This window comes from Crinia signifera, chromosome 8 (assembly GCF_055691185.1).
Source record: "Crinia signifera chromosome 8, ASM5569118v1, whole genome shotgun sequence".
Taxonomy (NCBI): Eukaryota; Metazoa; Chordata; class Amphibia; order Anura; family Myobatrachidae; genus Crinia; species Crinia signifera.
Genome location: NC_139224.1, coordinates 156,441,997 through 156,463,023, shown reverse-complemented (window position 1 = coordinate 156,463,023; position 21,027 = coordinate 156,441,997). Strand labels below are relative to the sequence as shown.

The 21,027-nt window shown below is 49.8% G+C and overlaps 1 long non-coding RNA gene and 1 pseudogene across 2 annotated transcripts in view; both read right to left on the bottom strand.

Annotated features, from left to right (window-relative positions):
• LOC146027160 (uncharacterized) overlaps positions 1-16,922 on the bottom strand; it is a 96,750-nt gene extending 79,828 nt beyond the window's left edge. The window contains exon 1 of the long non-coding RNA XR_014454705.1: positions 16,744-16,922. This is a non-coding gene — a long non-coding RNA (uncharacterized LOC146027160). The remainder of the gene's footprint in view (positions 1-16,743) is intronic.
• LOC146027158 (E3 ubiquitin-protein ligase TRIM39-like) overlaps positions 1,848-21,027 on the bottom strand; it is a 48,963-nt pseudogene continuing 29,783 nt past the window's right edge. Inside the window, exon 2 of the transcript XR_014454704.1 lies at positions 1,848-3,914. The product of XR_014454704.1 is annotated as an E3 ubiquitin-protein ligase TRIM39-like (transcript). The remainder of the gene's footprint in view (positions 3,915-21,027) is intronic.

Below are 21,027 nucleotides of genomic sequence, written 5' to 3'. Positions count from 1 at the left end.
GGTGTATCCGTAAGAAATACACTCGTGCTCCGTGCGGTCAGCGGATTACCGCATTCGGACGGAGTGAGTGATCTGTACGAAAGGCGGGGTTTAGGACGCACGGTCCTGGCCGCATATTCGGCTCCGGCAGCACCGATCAGAATAAGGGCCTATATCTCCTGTGTGTATACTGCTTCCCCTGCATCTCTCCAGCAACCATATAACAGTAAGGGCCTGATTCATGTTTGTAATACCCCTTTCACATGGCAATGCCGGGTCGGACCTGGGATCTTGATGTCGGGTCCATCCCAGAACCCGGGCCGATGCTTTCACGTTAAACCCAGGTCCGCCCATTATAAAAAGGACGACCTGGGTAGTAAGCTCTAGCGCCACACCTCGACCCGAGTCATCAATCCAGTAATTACCAGGGTCCGAGGTGCGATGTGAAAGGGGTGTACAGAAAGCAAAAACATAAAGTAACTTTGTGTCTGGAAGAAACCATGTTGCCCTGCAGGGGGAGCAAGAACATTTATATTTGTTCTGTGCAGGGTAAATACTGGCTGGTTTTGCATGCAGCCCACAAATGTTAGACAGCTTTATGGCTCTGCACAACACACCTTCCCCACCTGCAGTGCCGCCCCCGATGATGCAGGCACATGGCAGCAAGGATGGTAAAGTCCCATCCAATACAGCCTATATTCTCCAGTCAAATAATGCAAGATACCAGAAACATTTCAGAACCTTTATTAGTTACATCACTAATACATAACTGAAGAACACTCATAACTTTACAGTTACATATAAATATTACAAAACACAATGGGTGATCTTTAGGCGCTGTATCTTCCTTTTCTTTTCTTTGCAGTATATTCAATCCCTGCGTCTTGATGTTCAAAATAGGACACTGTCAACTGACCTGTAATCAGTGCCCTATGTGCACATCAAGGTTTCTTTTTGCTTTCGCACGGTATCAGCTGGACATCAATTCACACTCCCACACTTCTGATTACTAATAGGATAGAACTCACCAAGGGTCAGAGCCCTATGTTCATCAAAAGGTTTCTTTTGGGGATAGGGTCCGTATACCACAGGAATCACCGATATCCACTCCAGTTGGTAAGGTAATGCACTTTATTCCATACACCAACACTCCAAATACGATAAAAAAGTCCACACAGAGGAATACACCTGGCACTTTGCAAGTTTAGATGGGTAGCTCTCCAATCCGGATAGAAAGTTTTCCCACAGCCGAAGATGACAAACAGCAGAAAACTGTGCAAGAGTAATCCAGGTGATCCACCTCCTCCCACCAACGCGTTTCAGGCTATTACTAGCCCTTTTTCAACACCTTGAAAAAGGGCTAGTAATAGCCTGAAACGCGTTGGTGGGAGGAGGTGGATCACCTGGATTACTCTTGCACAGTTTTCTGCTGTTTGTCATCTTCGGCTGTGGGAAAACTTTCTATCCGGACTGGAGAGCTACCCATCTAAACTTGCAAAGTGCCAGGTGTATTCCTCTGTGTGGACTTTTTTATCGTATTTGGAGTGTTGGTGTATGGAATAAAGTGCATTACCTTACCAACTGGAGTGGATATCGGTGATTCCTGTGGTATACGGACCCTATCCCCAAAAGAAACCTTTTGATGAACATAGGGCTCTGACCCTTGGTGAGTTCTATCCTATTAGTAATCAGAAGTGTGGGAGTGTGAATTGATGTCCAGCTGATACCGTGCGAAAGCAAAAAGAAACCTTGATGTGCACATAGGGCACTGATTACAGGTCAGTTGACAGTGTCCTATTTTGAACATCAAGACGCAGGGATTGAATATACTGCAAAGAAAAGAAAAGGAAGATACAGCGCCTAAAGATCACCCATTGTGTTTTGCTATATTTGTTCAGGATTTTAGGAGTCTTGGGGTGTATCTAGGGCTGCAGTGTCTGGAGCGCGGTCATTATTCTATAAATTCTGTTATTGTACATATAAATATTATGCTGTTTGATACACATGACTGTATGACTGATACATATTTGCCCTGTCAGTAATAGAACAGATAACATTGGACATGACACACAACTACTGTAACACTAAATACACAACTTGCAGTGCCCACACAATTATACACCAATTCCCTGCACCAGACTCACTGTCTGTATATACATATAAACATCTGTATCCACTGCATCATATTATGTAATGCAACCAATCAGATTCCCCTCCCACCAGCTCCAGTCTCCTCTCATATTTCTGTACAGATTCCCTTTCCCATACACCTAATACAGCATGAAGGGGCTCAGTGAAGGTGGCAGTGTAGGTGTGTAAGTGTCTGATCATGTCACTCACAGAATAAAAGGTCATAGAAAAAAAGGACATCTGTCCTGCCTCATAATCCAAATAAATCCTCACTCTATCATAGGAAGCACTGGCAGGTAACGGGATCGTCTCACTGTCATGTATCACTGAATGCGCCTTATCAGAAGTCCTATCCAAGCACCAAGACTTGTTATTATATCCCATTTGTGACTGCTCCCCTCTCCTGTCTGTACTGGGATAACACATCCCCACACGCCAGGTGTCTGCATTACCGACGTCCACATCCCAATAATGTCGCCCTGAGGAGAATCCCCTGGTGCTTAACACCTGAGGATAATCCCAGAATCTCTCTGCTGTCTCTGGCTGATTCTGTTCTATTGAAGACGTGAATACAGTTTTCATGTCTTCTGAGATAACTATATTATTACCCGCTGTGTTTGCATCCAGTGATAGGTCTTCTGATGCCTGCACATAGAAACATACATTTATTCCTGTTATTATATCAGATAATATTAGTAATTTCATTGATATAAGACCCACATCCAGGTCCCCTACTTTATTGGCATGCTCATTAGGTCTTCCACTTTCCTCTCTATTCAACTTCTCAATGACCGCCTCTTCATTCTTCTCAGTATCTCCCTCCTCCTTCTTAGTGCCCCCCTCTTCCTCCACCTGTTTTTGGCCAATAGCCATTGGATCAGTCATACAACATGGCTCCTCTGTATCAGACAAGTCACCTGTGTCTGGTTCCTGTAAGATAGTCATTGGATCAGACATGTTACCCAGCTCCTCAATCTGACACATCTTCCTGGCAATCTAATCCTTCTTCATTTCCAGCTGCTGAATCAGATCGGAGACTGAGAGTGAAACACTCTCTTCCTGCCTAGAGATCTCATTCAGCACTCTCTTCTCTAGGTCATCCAGCTGTCTCTTGAGGTCTCTAAACAGGGCAGTGATTGTCTCTGTTAAGCCAGCAGATTTTTTCGGATTTTTTCTCCTGCGTTTCTGCAGACTCTGGATACTTTTCTCAGTCTCATCTCTTTTTCTGGTCAGTTTCTGCAGAACATTTCTCAGTTTCTCCTTCTTCTCAGAGGCCTCATCCAGCATCTCCACCATGTGTCCCCGATGCTCTCCTGCCAAACTGCAGGACACACAGATACAGACATTGTCCTCAGTGCAGAAATACTTCAAGATCTCTTTATGGAGGGAACATGTTCTCTTCTCCAAGGAAGTGGTGGGATCAACCAAGACATGTTCTGCTGACTTGTTGTGTGTCCTCCAATGTATTTCACAGAGAGAAGCTTCACATTTCAGACAGATTTTAAGAACAGGTACTTGAGAGTGGACACAATAAGTGCAGAACATCCCAGTTCCCTCCTCTAGAATAGAGCGTACACATTCTGCAATATTGCAGAGCTTTCTGTTTATCTCTAGTGCAGGACGATCCAGATACTCTGCTCTGCATTCTGGACAGGTAAATACTGTAGTCCCCTCCTGTGTATCCAGCAGACGATCAACACAGGCCCAGCAGAAGCTGTGTCCACATCTCAGGGTGACAGGATCTGTATAAATGTTCAGGCAGATGGAACAGTTCAGCTCCTGTCTCAGATCAGATGACGCCATCGCTGGTAGCAGAAGAGAGAAATGAAAGTGAGTTTAAGACACTCAGAAATTAGAGGTCTCATAGGGGAAAGCCAATTGCCATCCCATTTAGCCCTCCTGTTCACCCAAAACTGCTCTCTACCCTATGGGATCGTGAACACTTTTGAGTGAGATCTTGCAGTCATAAAGTGCAAGACTGAATTCCCCCCAAATTCTCAACTCAGTAAGGGAGATGTACCAAGCATTGTAGAGAGATGAAGTGGAGAAGTTTCCCAAAATAACCAATCAGCTTCAGGCATTTCATAGACTTTAGTAGAATTGACAGAAGCGGATTGGTGGATTTGGACAACATTTCCACATTCCCTCTCTCCAAAGCTAGATATATCTCCACCTGGGTGTGGTAAAACTTCCATATCAGGTAATACCTACAGGCACAGCTAACCCAGAAAGGGACAACATATAGAAGAATGTACTGAATGGGGATTAGGCAAAAGCTACTTAATCAAATTACAGTAAAATCATTTGTTACGATTCTTCAATAATTATTTTTAATAACTAAAAGGTTTTTTTTGTAAGAACTTACCATTCAAACCCCTTTCTCTGAGTCCAGTCCGGTGACACAGCTCCACCTTGAGATGTAGGAGGGTCCGCAGGAGCCAAGGCACCTATAGCTGAACATTTTCCTCTGGCTGCAGGCTCCTCCCCTTCTGCATCCCATCATGCTTCAGTTCATCTTAAAAAGCACACTAGGATACACAACTCAGTACAATGCCCGACATCTTATATGCACAATCATCTTACCATAACATGACACACATGCACGGCATGACTTACTGAGCATAGGGGAGGGATCGCTGTGTCACCGGACTGGACTCAGAGAAAGGGGTTTAAACGGTAAGTTCTTACAAAAATTCCATTTTCTCTTTCGTCCAGGCCGGTGACACAGCTTCACCTTGGGACGTTCACGAGCCGGTATTATGGGAGGGTACGCTCAGACCGCCAGTTCTCATTACTGCCCTTCCAAATGAAGCGTCCTCCAACGCGTACTCATGAAACCTGTAAAATTTGGTAAAGGTGTGAACAGAGGACCAAGTGGCAGCCCTGCACAACTGCTCCGCTGTAGCCCCATGACGCACAGCCCAAGCGGAAGCTACTGACCTGGTATTATGTGCATTAATCCGAGAAGGAACCGGTCTACCCACCTTGGTATAAGCAAAGGCAATCACTGACCTAAGCCACCTTGCAATGGTCTGCTTAGAAGCAGACTAACCTCTCTTATGCACATCATAGGGAACCAACAACAGATCTGTTTTTCGGATATCCTTTATCCTGTCCACATAAATTCGCAAGTTGCGAACTACGTCCAACTTTCTTAATTTGGCCCTATTTTTGGCCCCTTCAGAAGAGGAAAATACCGGGAGCACAATCTCCTGGTTCAGATGAAAGGAGGACACTACTTTCGGCAAAAACGTAGGTACTGTTCGAAGCACAGCCCTATCCTCATGAAAAATTAAATGCGGAGATTTACAGGACAACGCTCCTAACTCCGAAAGCAATGGATAACAAAAACGTAAGTTTCCAAGACACATATTTAAGGTCAGCTGACATTAATGGTTCAAAAGGAGGACTCTGAAGTACAGACAGAACCAAGGATAAGTCCCACGGCTGAACCTCAGGCAGAAAAGCTATCCTTTTCTGGAAAAAGATGGATAAAGCAGAAAGCTGTACTTTCAGAGACTGTAAACCCAGTCCGATGAGAAACCATACTGTAGGAACTCCAATAATCTGGATACCTTGAATCTGGAGGTGTGACGCTTACACCACCTGATGTAAATCTTCCATACTCGGTGATAATTTGCAGCTGAGACTGGCTTACGAGCCCTAAGCATAGTCTGAATCACCGCATCAGAGAGACCCTTCTTTTTCAATAAGGTGGTCTCATAAGCCAGGCCGTCAAACTGAGCCGAGCAAGGTCCTGGTGAAGAAACGACCCTTGTCTCAGCAGGTCCTGACGAAGAGCAAGAGGCCAAGACTCCACTGATAACCTCAGAATGTCCGAGTACCACGACCTCTTGGGCCATTTTGGTGCTATCAGAATAGCTTGCACCTGCTGAGACCTCACTCGTTTCAACACCCTCGGTATCATTGGGAACGGAGGGAAGATATATACCAGGTGAAACTGCCAGGCGGTTGGGTCCCTGGTCCTGGAACAGAACTTCGGAACCTGACAGTTGTTCCTGGATGCCATTAGGTCCGCCTCTGGGAGCCCCCAGTGATTCACAATTTCCTGGAATACCTCCGGATGCAAGCACCATTCCCCCTCCAGCAGATCCTCCCTGCTGAAGAAATCCGCCTCTACATTCCGGATCCCCGGAATGAAGACAGCAGACAGAACCGGAGTGTTGTTTTCTGCCCAGGTAAGGATCCGTGAGACTTCCTGCATTGCCATCCTGCTGCGAGTCCCGCCCTGATGATTCAGGCAAGCCACTGCCGTGGCATTGTGCGACTGTACTCAGATTGGAAGGCCTTTCAAACCATCCTCGGCCTGCTGAAGAGTCTTCCAAACTGCACAAAGCTCAAATATATTTATTGGAAGTCTGGATTCCTGCTTGGACCAAAGACCCTGCAACCGATGGTGAAGGGCAATTCCCCCCCAACCCCTGAGACTGGCGTCGGTCGTTATCACCACCCTGTCCCAAGAGCGAAGCGACCGCCCCAGCTGCAACGTCTCTATGTCCGTCCACCAAAGTAAGGACTCCTTTGTTTCCTGAGAGAGAAGCAAACTTTCCTGTTTCAAGGTCTTTGCATTTCCTGACCAGCAAGATAGAATGTTCCATTGAAAAATTCTGGAATGCTACCTGGCAAATTGAAGCGTCTCGAAAGTCGCTACCATCTTGCCCAGGAGTTTCACTCCCTGCCAAACTGTAGGCCTGTGAGCCTGCAGTAACAGTAGGATTAACTGACGGATGTTCTTTGCTTTGGATTCTGGTAGGAAAACCCTGTGTAAATGGGTGTCCAGTATTACCCCCAGAAAAAGTAATCTCTGAGATGGAATTAAATGGGATTTGGACATGTTTATAACCCATCCCATGTCCTGCAAAAACTGTGTTGCTATGGACAGGTTTTTCACCAACTTGTACTCTGGCTTTGCTTTGAATAGCAGGTTGTCTAAGTATGGGATGATTACAATCCCCCTGAGTCTCAGTGATGCAGCCATTGCTGCCATCACCTGTGTGAATACCCTTGGCGCTGTGGCCAGACCAAAGGGTAGGGCCTGGAACTGTAAATGAGTCTCTCCTATCGCGAAGCGAAGAAGAGACTGATGTTCCTTGCATATTGGTATATGTAGCTATATCCTGGATGTCCACGGATGCTAAAAATTCCCCAGGCTCTATGCTGCCAAGCACTGAGCGGAGAGACTCCATTCAGAAATGATCCACCCATAGGTGTTGATTTAGAGATTTCAGATTTAAAATGGGTCTGACTGACCCATCTGGTTTGGGTACCAAGAAGAGTATCGAATAAAAACCCTTCTTGTGTTCCTCCTGAGGGACCGGGGCCATAACGTCTTTCTCCCTGAGAGCCGAGGCCGCTTCCAAAAGAACCGTGCGTGCCCTGGCGTCTCGTGGTAAAGGGGTTGGCAGAAATCTCTTTGGATGATTCCCCCTGAGATTTATCCAATAACCTGTTGAGACAATGGACAGAACCCAATGGTCGGTTGTTGGAAGGTTCCACTTGTCCCGATACTGCAGGAGGCGACCCCCCACACTGAGACCAGAACGGTGAGCCTGTACCCCGTCATGCGGAGGATTTATCCTCTCCTTTTGATCCTTGCTTCTTACTGAAGGCCCCAAATCTGGATTTGGCAGCCTTACCTTTACCTGCCGGGAATCTACCTCTTCCCGCCTGTCCTCTGTTGGAAGCACCGCCACGGAAGGAGGAGCGAAAAGTAGGTTTAAATGCTCCAAACTTAGAACCTGAGGCCTTAGCGGTGGTAGGCAAGAAGGTACTTTTACCCCCCGTGGCCTGTTTAATAATGGCTTCCAGTTCAGTGCCAAAAAGCAATTCCCCTTTAAACTCTAGAGTTTCCAGAGCTTTCTTAGATTCACTGTCAGCATCCCAGGACTTCAGCCAAAGGGCTCGCCTTGCTGACACAGAAGTGGCGGAAACCTTGGATGCCATCTTGGCACCTTTCTCCCCAGCCTCAGTGATGTACTCTGCAGCACACCTGAGTTTCTCTGCCAGGAAAAATGCCTCAGAAACAGGCCGCAGCTGATCAGCCAAAGCCTCAGCCCACTTAATCATAGCCTTCGCTACCCAATCTGAGGCAATAATGGGGCGGAGTGTAAATCAAACTCAAAAACAGCTTTTAGGCATCCTTCCACTTTCTTATCCACCGGATCTTTAAAGGCTGCACTACCTTGGACTGGTAATGCTGTGACCTTGGACAGTCTAGCCACCGGTGCATCCACCAACGGGACTCTCTCACACATTTTTACATGCTCTTCGGGCATGGGATACATATTTGCATATCTCTTGGACATAGACACCTTTTTGTCAGGTACTTTCCAAGCCTCCACTAACAATGCGACCATACCAGGGTCTGAAGGGAAAGTAAAAGATTCTCTGTGCATTCTCTTAAAAATGCACTGAGCCTGAATCCTATCTTCCTCTAAGTCCAAAGCCTATCTAACAGCCAGGATAAGATCCTCAATGCCCGGGACTGATGCCTCAGCCTCTTCCCTATGGTCACCAGACAAATCATCACACTAGCAGAGGAGGTGCAACTGAAGGCCATCTAGAGCAGTGGTTCCCAACCTGGGGTACTAGTACCCCTGGGGGTACTCTGCAGACCAGCTGGGGGTACTTGAAAATAATATTGGTAATGGCGGACAATGAAAAGGTCTTTTGATGGCTGAAGACCCATTGCCATGGAGACAAACCATGTTGTGTCATATGCCTGACCAGCAATCCACTGGGAGCTTCCCATGCTGCTCTCAGACATCAGCAGTTAACTGCTCAGCACTGACAAAAGGTAGAGGAAGCAGCGACATTAATCCTACTGGTGTTAGTGGGAATCCTGGAGATAATACACAACCAGTGTCTAGACACAGAAGGGCACGATTCCTTGCTGTATACTACTCCTCCGCTCCTCCTTAATATAAGGACATGCATAAGGATCCGCATACCACTAAGTACTGTCCATATTTCAAAATGAGAGGGGGTACTTATCAATGAAAAGCCTAATCAAGGGGTACGGGAGAGAAAAAAAGGTTGGGAAGGACTATCAGGGTTTTTTTTGCAAACTTTTCCATGAGTGCATTCATTTTATGCACCCCCTGCGCAGTTTCCTGAATGACCTGCAATAATATGGGGTCCCCTTGCTCGGGAGAAATGGACCCCATAGAATTTCGGGAGGAAAAACTGGGGCCAGGAGACCTGATTAAATTGCCCCTCTGTCTATTTTGTGCCACAACAAGGGCATTCATAGACCTCCCCAATGATGCAGCCCACGCTGGCTCTTGCTCAGACCCCTGGGCATGTGTATTGCCAGGCACAGACTTACAAGCAGGGCAAGGTTCCCTTTGGTTCATCTGTTCACATGAATATTTAACCCCACAAAAACTGCAGTTTAAAGACATGTCCTCCGCCCCCCCCCCCCTCTACAGCAGCAGCATCATCACCTGTGTCAGTCATGATTAACCCACAGAGCAAAATGTCAGGCAATGTACAAGACAGAATATCCTGTTGTACTTAGCTGTCTGCTTGCTGTTCTGTACTTCTCAGCGTCAGCGGGGGTAGCGCTTCCAGGAGACTCCAAACTTGTGCGCAGCAACAAGTTCAGCCAGCTTCAGCTTACACTGCGGAGAGAGAAAATGGCGCCCGCACACAAGTGGGAAGGGACCAAGTCCCTGCTTCAGCGGGGTAGGTAGCCTGAATGGGCGCCCTTTTCCCCCATTAGCCGCTCCCACAATCAAGACTCCTCACCTCCTTGTGCCTCCCCTCTGCCGGGATCACTTGGAGTCGTCCGTCACCACCAGACACCTGTGACAGCCTTCACTTCCCCGGAGGGATTTCAGGCTGTAATCCCTTTGAATATGGCGTCCGCCATCGCGGGAGGTCCTTCCCCTTCTGCAAGGAGCCGGATCCGGAGCGCTCCCAGCCAAACCCTGGGGTTAAGCGCTGTGCAGCGGGTGCAGACAGACACCCCTGCACACAGAGCGCTGACAGGACGCGCTTCTGTCAGCCTCTGTTGTGCTGTCAGTGTGATTTGCATCTATTAGAAGCAACACACTGGCATTAAAAACCTGCACTAACACTATTGTTAATAAAATAAGAAAAACCGAACTATCTTAGTGAAAAGCCAGAATAAAAAAGCCGGCTGCCACAGCAGCCGATCAGCCAAGCACCCACTCCTGTATGCACCTAAAACGAACTGAAGCATGATGGGCTGCAGAAGGGGAGGAGCCTGCAGCCAGAGGAAAAGTTTCAGCTATAGGTGCCTTGGCTCCTGCGGACCCTCCTACATCCCAAGGTGGAGCTGTGTCACCGGACTGGACGAAAGAGAAAAATGGTTTGGTCTATTAAACATTTGTGGATTATATGGATCTATTTAGAATATTGGGAAATGAAAGCTATCTTCACATTTTCGTAAACTTATAAACTGGTAGCGGGGCTCCGATAAGATCAACTGCTAACAGAATGGCTTTCCGGAATGAGCTAAATGAGTTTGAAAGGGGATTAATGTAGGATGGCTGATCGGAGGCATGTGTGTGAGAAGTATTGTGGATGTTATGAAGGTCCCTTAATCCACTGTGCTTTCGTGGTTAATACGTGTAAAAGGAGCGGTCATTGCCGGAATGCACTTCGCCCTGGAAGACCTCAGCCAACCGCAACTGCAACCCATGGACCAGAGTGCTAACCAGGGGTTACCACATGCATACAACTTCCAAATGGCCACTAATGTGTTGGTTTTGACAGGAACACTTTGTAGGGAGGCCCATGTACTTGGATATTATGGGTGAGCAGCTGCTTATAAACCTCCATTCACAAAGAAGAATGCAGCCAGTGGCGTAACAATAGCTCCACAGACCCCACGGTGGCTTGGAAACGCTAGGTCAGTTTGGGCACTGGGGGTCTGTGGAAGCTATTGCCGGGGGTTAATGGGGCCGCGGCTACATCTGTCGCTGCTGCCAGGGAGCACTCTCCCTCCTTCTCTCCTCCTCACCGCTGCCGCCCAGTCCACTGCTGCCCGCAGGGAATTGCACAGCGCCTCCTGTTAGAATTTCACATAAAAAATGGCCGCCCCCTCACAGCAGACGGTTATTAAGGATGCTAGAGGAGGCGGCGACCTCCTCTTGCATCCTAAATAACGGTCTGCTTTAAGGTGGTGGCCATTTTGCAAGTGATATTCTAGCAGGAGGAGTGCCGGGACTGCAGACAGGAGGAAATGCTGGTCCCAGCGGGCAGCAATGGAGCAGGGGTGAAGGGGTGAAGTGGTGAGGGGGGGGGGGGGGGATAGTGGACCAATGGCAGCGAGTGTTATGGAGTCTATAACCAAAAATGTTGGCCCTGCGCTCACTTTAGGGAGTACCTGAATGATGAATGTTGTAATAAAGTTAGACTGTGATGCTAAAATCAGTTTGATACTGTCTATTATCACTAGGTGGCAGTACTGGTTAACATGTAGTGGCTGAAACAGTGATGTAAAAAATCAAATATTTTATTTTATAATATTGGGTGATGTAAAACATACAAGAGCAATTAGTGATAGGAAGGGCCAGTGGGGATATGAGACAAGCAGTCTTTGAACTGAGGATGGTGAAGTGGTAAGGAGTCTTGTGTTGCAGGGAGCTGGCGTCAACAAGACCACGAGTGTAATGGAGTGACAAATCACTTTGCAAATGGGTGTGGTATGGGACTCCGACAGTCGGGATCCTGACTGCCCATACTCAGACAGCATGGTGAGCGCTCGCCACGCTGCGGGAACGGTAGCACCTATTCTTTTGTCCCTCTATGGGGGTCGTGGATGAAGTGCCAGATGAACAATGCCCCCCAGCCAGTGGTGCAAGTCTAAAAAAATACTCAGTGGTACTGTGTGTGACCAAAAAATGGGTGTAGCCCCATGTCACATGGGGTGTGGCCAATGAAAATGGGGGTGTGATACACATATGCCCCCAATAGTGCAGCACTAGATACACATATAACCGCAATAGTGCCAGATATACATATGTCCCCAATAGTGCCAGATACACATATACCCCCATGGTGCCAGGTATGCCCCACAGTACCAGAAACACATATGCCCCCAATGTGTCAGAATTTCCCAGCATCAGTGCAACTCACTGCTGTTGCTGCTGCTGTCGGGAGAGTCCGGTGACCCCCTGCCGTATGTCTCCTCCTCCGCTGCCACTTCCCTTCGGAGGTGAGCTCATCGTGCTTCTCTCCTTCCCATCACTGTGTCCCTATGACTGGGCCGTCAGCCAATCAAAGTTCCCAGGCCGGCTCCTGATTAGCTGCTGGCCCGTGAGCTCTGATTGGCTTGTGGGCCAGTAGCCAATCAGGAGCTGGCCAGCGAGCTCTTATTGGCTGATGGCCCAGTCACAGGGACACAGTGAGGGGTAGGAGAGCTGCACAAAGCGCTCTCCTCCCATCCCCTCAGAAGGGAAGCAGCAGCCACGTCACTTCGCCCAGTGGAGGAGGAGACAGACAGCAGGGTAGGCCGCAGAGGTCCCGGAGCACTGTGACGTAATTTTGGAAAGGAGCTTCAGGAACGGCGTTCTGGCCCAAAAAAGCCCTGGTCACATTACATCTAAGTAGTATAGAGATGTTCTCTATAACTCTATGCTCCCTACATTGTGGCAGTTCTACAACAATGCCACCTTTAATGTTTCCATGGTGACGCTGGACTCATATACAGAAAATGCAATAACTCGGATGAACTGGCCAGCTCAGAATCCAGATTTTAACCCCACTTAGGGGTCGATCCTATTTGTTGTGGTTGATTCGCGAGTGAGAATCATCACGGCACCAAGCGCACTATACTAAAGGCTGAATTCACTTAAAAAGTGCTTGCACCTCCATAGGGGTATGAGCGAATTCGGCCTAGCAAAGGGTGCGAGATCGGGCTGAATCGAGTGCCGTTGCCGGCATTTAAATACATGGCAAAACAGAACCCGAATGGCACCTCACGCCCTTATAGGATCGACCCGTGAGTTTGAATTAAAGAGACAGGTGCGTTCTAGGCCGACTCCACCTTCTTCAATGTGACAGTTAGTCTCTGTACTACAAGACAAAACAGCAAAACCTACCACCGGCTGTTGTCCAGGAACTTGTAGGCCGTGTGCAAAGAAGGGAGTATGCAGTGGTGGCTGCACCTGGAGGACCTGCAAAATACATTCATCTATTTACTGTCAATGTCCAATCAGTTTGTCTACATAGTGGTCCTTATTCTGGTCTGTGCGATCCCCTGCACATTTGCATGGGGGAGCAATGTTGAGTGTCTGCGCATGTGCAGACACTTGGTGCGAGCGGGCATGGCAAACTGCCAGTTGGCTGTCCTGTTCGCACCTAGCAGTGCGGGTGGGCTGGGGGTTCGGCGGTGAGGGGTCGTGCCCATGGGAACGCCCAGCATTTCATGGGCATTCCCACGTAAATGCCCCCGTGACGTGTGTGGGCAGCTGGCGTCAGCGGATGTCTGCTGCCCGTCCGCTTCCCGAAGTAGAGATGGGTTTCCCACCCATTTGGGTCCCCGCTTCCCACCGCCTTGCTGATGGGGGCGCGCGAGCGAGTGACGGCGGGAGCCAATTAACTTAACAGTATAATGTTTGGGTTGTCGGGGAAACGGGAGCACCCGGTGAAACTCCACACAAGCATGGGGAGAATATACAAACTCCACACAGATATTGCCATGGTGTGGAGTTTGTGTACCCATGGCCTCAGTGCCGAGAGGCAGTAATGCTGTCAGTGTGTATATACAGAGATACGGGGCAGCACGGTGACATCAGGGGTGAAATGTAATAGGATGAGAGATTCAGAAAGTTAGAGATTTGGTAAGAAATCTCCAGTTTTTTTAAAGTGGCAATCATTGACACAGCAAAATCACACTGGTTTTGCTGTGTAAATGATTGCCACTTTAAAAAAACTGGAGATTTCTTACCAAATCTCTCACTTTCTGAATCTCTCATCCTATTACATTTCACCCAAGGTGCCCACACACGGTGCTATTTTACCTTGCAATGTGGCTACTTTTGGACTAGATTGCAATGAGATGTAGTGGAAAATGCATGTATGGGCAGCAATAGTGCTTAGTATCGCTGCCTCACAGCAGTCAGGTCAGGAGTGAGAGTGAGAGTGAGTGAGTGAGAGATTCTCTAAGCTAGAAATGCGGTAAAAAGCCCGTTATCGGGGGGTTTTACCGCATTTTGGGATGCTGTACCGCGGCGGGGGGGCATCGCCAGAAAAATCTGGCGATGCCCCATAAAAGCCAATGGGCTTCTACCGCAACCTTCCGCCGCCCCGACCCGCACGGATCACCGCCGCCCCGCATCGCCCCCTCACCTGTGTCCGGGCAGCACAGAGCTGTGCTGCCCGGACCGGTGACCTCCTCCCTGCACTGATCCTCTTCCGGGCGCAGGGAGGAGGAGAGCCCGGCGCAGCAGCAGCGCCGGGTGTGGGAGGGAGGGGGGAGCCGCCGGGACCTGCTGGGACCCGGCTACTCTCACCGCAAAGGAAAGCTCTTAACGCAAGAGCTGTCCTTTGCTATAATTATCGCATATGTTAGAACATATGCGATAATTATAAATGCGATGGGCGGCAAAGGGGGTGGAGATTCTTAGATAATCTCCGAGAGAGAGAGAGAGAGAGAGAGAGAGAGAGAGAGAGAGAGAGAGAGAGAGAGAGAGAGAGAGAGAGAGAGAGAGAGAGAGAGAGAGAGAGAGAGAGAGAGAGGTGAAATGAAAGGATATCGAGTTGAGCTGTTGTGCGTGTTATTGAAATAAGGCGTTTAACTCTATATCAATATTTAAGACAGCTGGATTAAGCGTATTTAATTCATAAATCCATTTGGTTTCGGTTTTCTTTAGTTCCGTAGGGCCTTATTTTGGTTCATTCTTTCTGACAAAATCCTTCTTAGATGGACAAAACCATGAGCACTGCAGGGGGGCAGGTGTAAAATGTGCAGAGATAATTAGATTTGGGTGAGTAATTTTGTTTCTGTGCAGGGAAAATACTGGCTGCTTTATTTTTACACTGCAATATAGATCTCACTTTGAAGTAAAACCCCACCCAAATCTAATTCTCTCTGCACAAGTAACATCTGCCCCACCTGCAGTGCACATGGTTTTGCCCATCTAAGAAGGATTTTGTCAGAAAGAATGAACCAAAATAAGGCCCTAAGTCGCCTCCAAGCCAATGTCTCTGATTATTTTTTAAAGATTCATAATAACACACACACACACACACACACACACACACACACAACAGCTCAACTCGATATCCTTTCATTTCACTACCTAACAAAAAACATGTGCTTGCCGCCTTTTATAATGACCACTTCCTTTTTTAACATGACCACTTCCGAGAAAAAAAACTGTGTTTTTACAATTTTTAAATAAAGTTTTTCTAGTATAAATTAGACTCCCCGGCAGTGGCCAAAACATCCTTGACAAAGAGTTATGGTGTGTACACAGTCGACATGCTGCCGTGCGATGCGAGTCCCGATGCGATCTGATGGCATCGGGCCTTTCATCGCACGGCAGCATGTCGACGGTGTGTGGGAACATGAAGGAGAGCATAGTACTATACCTGCTGTCACCACTGGGTGCCGGGATGTCAGCGTGCTGCGACACCCGGGGCCGCGGCACATCAAACAGCTTCCCCCCCCACCGTGCAGACATCAGGCCACACCCCCCGCCCTCCTCTTTAGGCGGACTTCTTCCGGCCGGGTCATCAGCCCTGCAGCGCAGCCCTAGGAGAAGCCCCTCTCCCTCTGGACGCCGGAGCTATAGTGAGTGAGTATTCAGGTACAAAGACTATATAGTGCAGATCTGCACTATATAGTCTTGCCTGCCCTCACTATGTCGCTGCTGATTTGCGCTCACTCTGGAGCGCGCATAGGCAGCGCATCGGGCTCGCAAGCCCTCAATAGTACACAATCGGTATGCGATATGGCTTCCGATGTGCACTATATCGGCAACATCGGAAGCCATATCGCACCCGTGTGTACACACCTTAAATCTTGAAACGCGTTGGTGGTTAGCCGGGAGCACCGATACCCTAACTCCGCTATCCGACCACAATTACTCAAAAAGAGTGTAAACATTTATGCAATTTGTTTTCAAATTAAAAAAAAAAACCTTTTTTACAGGCAAAGCACAAATACCCATTGTTACATTTCATAGCGCTCCAATCTCTATATTTAACTACCCTATTACACGGAGCAGCTCAATACAAGCGCAATTGCACATATCCCATCCCTAGAGCATGTATCAACTAATATTTGGGGAAAAATAGTAAGTAACCCTGCTGCGATCCCCCTGCAGCACCGCCAGACGCATCTCGGATGTCGATAGCCCATTGTAGCCTACTATGGGCTGAACACAGCGGCAGTGCGGTCAGAGGGATCACACTCTCCACATGCCCTATTCTCTATTACAGAGAGAAGCAAATTGCGTCCCCCGCGACCCCCCCCCATTTCGCGGACGACCCCCCACCACCCTGAAATTCGTGTGTACCCCTCCCCCACCCACGACCCCCCGAAATTCGCGGGTACCCCTCCCCCCGAAATTAGCGGGTACCCCTCCCCCACCCGCGAAATTCGCGGGTATTTCAACCCCCCACAGAAGTACTCACCGTTGAAGTCTGGGCTGGAACCACTGTGGGAGGAAGGTGCTGCCAGGAGGAGAGGACAGAGGAGCCACTGCACACAGTCCTGTCTGCGGAGCTTTCACTCTGGCTTCCAGCCGCTGCCAAAGGCCTGTGCTGGGTCACGGGTGTTATTCAGTCAGTGTGCTGGGTCACGGGTGTTATTCAGTCAGTGTGCTCTGGTGGAGGGGGCGTGGCTACTGCTCTTCAGGCCAGTAGGCAGGATAGTCTAGGAATGGCCATCGTTGCCTTTGCCACCGATGGTTGCCATCGATGGCAAAAGACCAACTGGCCATCGATGGTGTAATACCATTCATGGGATGACCATCGATGTTTTTACATATCGATGGTCATCCATTTTCTTTGATTGATTGATCTGTGGACCAATCAAAATATGGGGGAGTGGGTGTCGGGGGCGGTGCTATGCTCCGTGTCCCGGCACCTTGGGGAAACCGCAAAAACTGTGACATCGATGGTGGGAAACATTCTGGTTCTCCCCCATCAATGTCAAAACTATTCGACATCGCCATAAACCATCGTTGATTTCTAATCATCGATGGTCATCCCTAGGATGGTCTGGCCCGGAAAGCATGGAAAACGGCCCAACAGAGGAGGGTTTGAAATGGCCCGGTGTCCCAGTGGGCCAATCCGCCCCTGAATCATCTCATGTGTTCATGATCACTGGGAAGAGCTGACTCTCCCTGGGTCCTAGCTCCTGCTTTGTTCTGCCCTGACAGTGAATGTAGTTACAGCAGTTTACAGTCCAGGTTTTAAAGATATCCATGCATGAGTCCAGATGGTTAAATCAAATTGACTGAGGTACTAATTATGTCACCTGTGCTCAAGCATGACTATCCTTAAAACCTGAACAATGGGCCTGATTCAGAGCAGGCAGGGTCGAATTTCCCACTAGGCACGTGCCTATGGGCGGCATCTGCTGGGGGCAGCATGGCATCCCCCCTTCTTGCGGGGGTCCGCGAAACACTGGAGGGGGGGGGGGGGGTCGTGGAGGTCCGTGAAATGCGCAGGCAGGGTCACGAATCGCGGGAGGGGCGGTCGTGGGGGTCCACGGCTCCATATCCAGCAGTGACATCTCCTCCAGCACTGTGGAGGAGGAGAGGACAGGATGCCGCCTCCAGACCTGGGACTTCTACATCAGCAGGTAGGGGAGTAGGGCATCAGCCTGTTACTTAAATCTGGCCCTGAGAGCAGGTAGAAGGACTTCCCCGCCACTGTGCATGGGTGCAAATGTGTATGTAGCTGTGCACACAGGGGGTACATCATTCACCATCAAATTATTTCCCCTGCTCTCCAGGACTCACTCGGCACTGCAAAGGCCATTGATGACATCAGCGGACTACCACCTGGCGGCCGGGAACACCAGCAGGATGTCAATCACCCTGCGAGCAGCGAAAGTAAGCTAGCCTTCAGAGCACAGAGCCTACAGTCAGGGCCGCCGAGAGGGGAGGGGGCGGGTACATTTTACCTAGGCCCGGGCCTGTCAGTGGGGCCCGGGTCCAGACACACACACTTTAAAAAAAAAAAATTATTTGGTGCGGGGTGGCCGGATCTGAAGGACTAGGAGCATGGGCCCCGGGGTCAGCTGTGTTCGTGCGGCAGGGTCAGCTGTGTCTATGCAGCTGCGGCTGTGCCTCACACCAACTCACAGTGCGGAATATTCAGTGGTGGCTGGGGTGGGGGATGGTACAGGCTGCCCGCAGCCACACTGCCTGCCGGAAGCAAGCACAAGAATAGTGGCAGAGGATGGGCGGGCAGGTGCCAAACAGAATGGCAGGTGCTGCCGATTCTCTCACCCACAAAGCTATCTACAATTAAAGCTCCCTCAGATCCGCCTCTGAGTGCTCCTCAGGCTGCAGACAGCAATGTGCACAATCACAAAGGTAATTTGCTGGGGGGCGGGTGGAACAAGGAGACAAGTGTTAAGCCCCGTACACACGGGGGGAGATATATTGCTCAGCAATATATTGCTGAGCAATATATTGCCCAGTGTCTCCTTTGCATCAGCGACCTGAGATGGTCGCTGATGAAAAGGAACCTCTGCTGGGGGAGCCGCAGAGGTAATTAGCTGGTCGCAGGAGCAAGCTCCTGCGACCAGCGATTACAATGGAGCAGAAAACGGGAGCGCGCACCCGGCGATTTATCGCTGGTGCGCACTCCAATCACTGCCAATATGGTCGCCTGCGACCATATTCCCAGCGATTATAGCCCCTATCGCCCCCATGTGTACACACCATTATTGTTCTTTTATTTACCCCTAAAGGCCCCCATACACTACACAATTTGGGCCCGATTTCACCTGATTCTGGAGGATCAGGCTGAGAAATCGGGTGAAATTGCCCAAATCGTGTAGGGTATGACATCCAATCTGATCCGATGCGCGGTCCCCGTGCGCATCGGATCAGATCTGGATGTCGGACGGTCTGCACATAAGATAAATCTTATGTGCAGCCGGCATTGAGCTGGTCTGTGGGCGTGGGGACCGGAGAGCAGGGTCCAGTCCATGTGTGATGAGAGAGGGTAGTCACCTAGCGGCAGGAGAGGTGGTGGGGAGCGGGGTCCGGTCCAGCTCCAGGAGTGGTAGTGAGCTAGTGTGTGGACTGGAGACTAGGTAGCGGCAGCTGCAGGTGGGGAGCACGGAGCGCACGGCGCATAATAACAGAGTCCGGGGTAGCGGCGAGCGGGAGAATAGGAAACATCCTATTCAAAAGACCAATCAGCGTCCGCCCTGCCCGCCCAGTCTTTTGAATAGGATGTTTCCTATTCTCCCGCTCGCCGCTACCTGGACTCTGTTATGCGCCGTGCGATCCGTGCTCCCTGCCTGCAGCTGCCGCTACCTAGTCTCAGCAGGACGTGCTCCCCTCCTGCAGCTGGACCGGACCCCGCTCCCCGCCACCTCTCCTGCCGCTAGGTGACTACCCTCTCTCATCACACATGGACCGGACCCTGCTCTCCGGTCTCTGGTCCCCGCTCCCCCTGATGCCCCCCCCGCCTGCAAGCTCCCCCAGACCCTGCTCTCCCACAGCTCCCCCCGGATTTACATGTGATCCGATTTATCACATGTAAGAAATGGCACATCAAGTGCCAAATCATATCAGGAGCTGCCGGGGGAGCTCAGGGGAAGTCGGGGCCGACATTAGGCCGACTTGTCCTTAGGACAAGTCGGCGTAGTGTATGGGGGCCTTAAGTAGTGCTGCAGACTAGGATAGATAGATAGATAGATAGATACTCACTCACCCAATCTCCGTAGCAGGCAGACAAAGCAAGTAGGGACCAGCACTCGTTTGTGGATGAAAAATTAATATTGTATTCACAATGCAGGCATCTTTATACAAACATTGCGTACAGCTGACCCAACAGCCGTTTCAACCAGGGGTTCTGGTTTTCGTCAGGGGTGACACATACTGAAAGTAGTGGACATATAAATACGTGAAAAAAGGGCGCCAGTCCCTCCTACACTGACCCCGTCAGCTGGTTCCACCAGCGGGCTCAGCGGTGACTGACAGCCGCGATAGCGGGGCCGCCGTCATCAGAGCTGACGTCAACAGGGGATTCCCCTGTGTCTCTATCCATATGCGATCAGCTGCCTAGTGCAGTGTGTACGTGGGCGGCGGACTGCTTGCTCCTATGGCAACAAGCCTTCTGCGCAGACACGGGGCAAGATAGATCACGGGTATGTGGAATGTGGGACATGGAGACAAGTGGTGAACTGACAAGAGTGTGAGCGCTGCCCTGTCTTAGCGGCAGCTGACTCGTGCATAGTGGGATGTGTGGAACTTAAACGGTTGCTGTCAGTTTGATATAAAGGTGTTTAAAGCAACTGATGTCAACAAGGGGCTAAATATGGCACTGTTCACAGTGCAACCTCAGTCAAGTACTTAACTTATATGGGCTCCAAAGGCTGGTAGAGACTGTGGATCCCAATCAGGTCAGAACAGCAGGGCCGGATTTGTGCCTAGGCCCGTGAGGCACCGGCCTCAGGGCGGCACCAATTAAGGGCGGCAGGCAGGCTGACATTCTGTTAAATAGCAGCATGGCACAGCGGGTGGGCAGCGGCAAGTGACAAGCGTCGCCGCCGCAGACACAAATTATCATATGTTGGCGGCAGCGCCGCTCGTCACCCGCCACTGCCCACCCACTCTGCCATGCACATTACATCACCACTTAGTGGCTGGGTCCGTTGGTCCCCCTGCGCGTCCGGAAATGGCTCAGGCTCACTGCTGCCGGCTCCCGCCCATTGGCTACTCTATACAC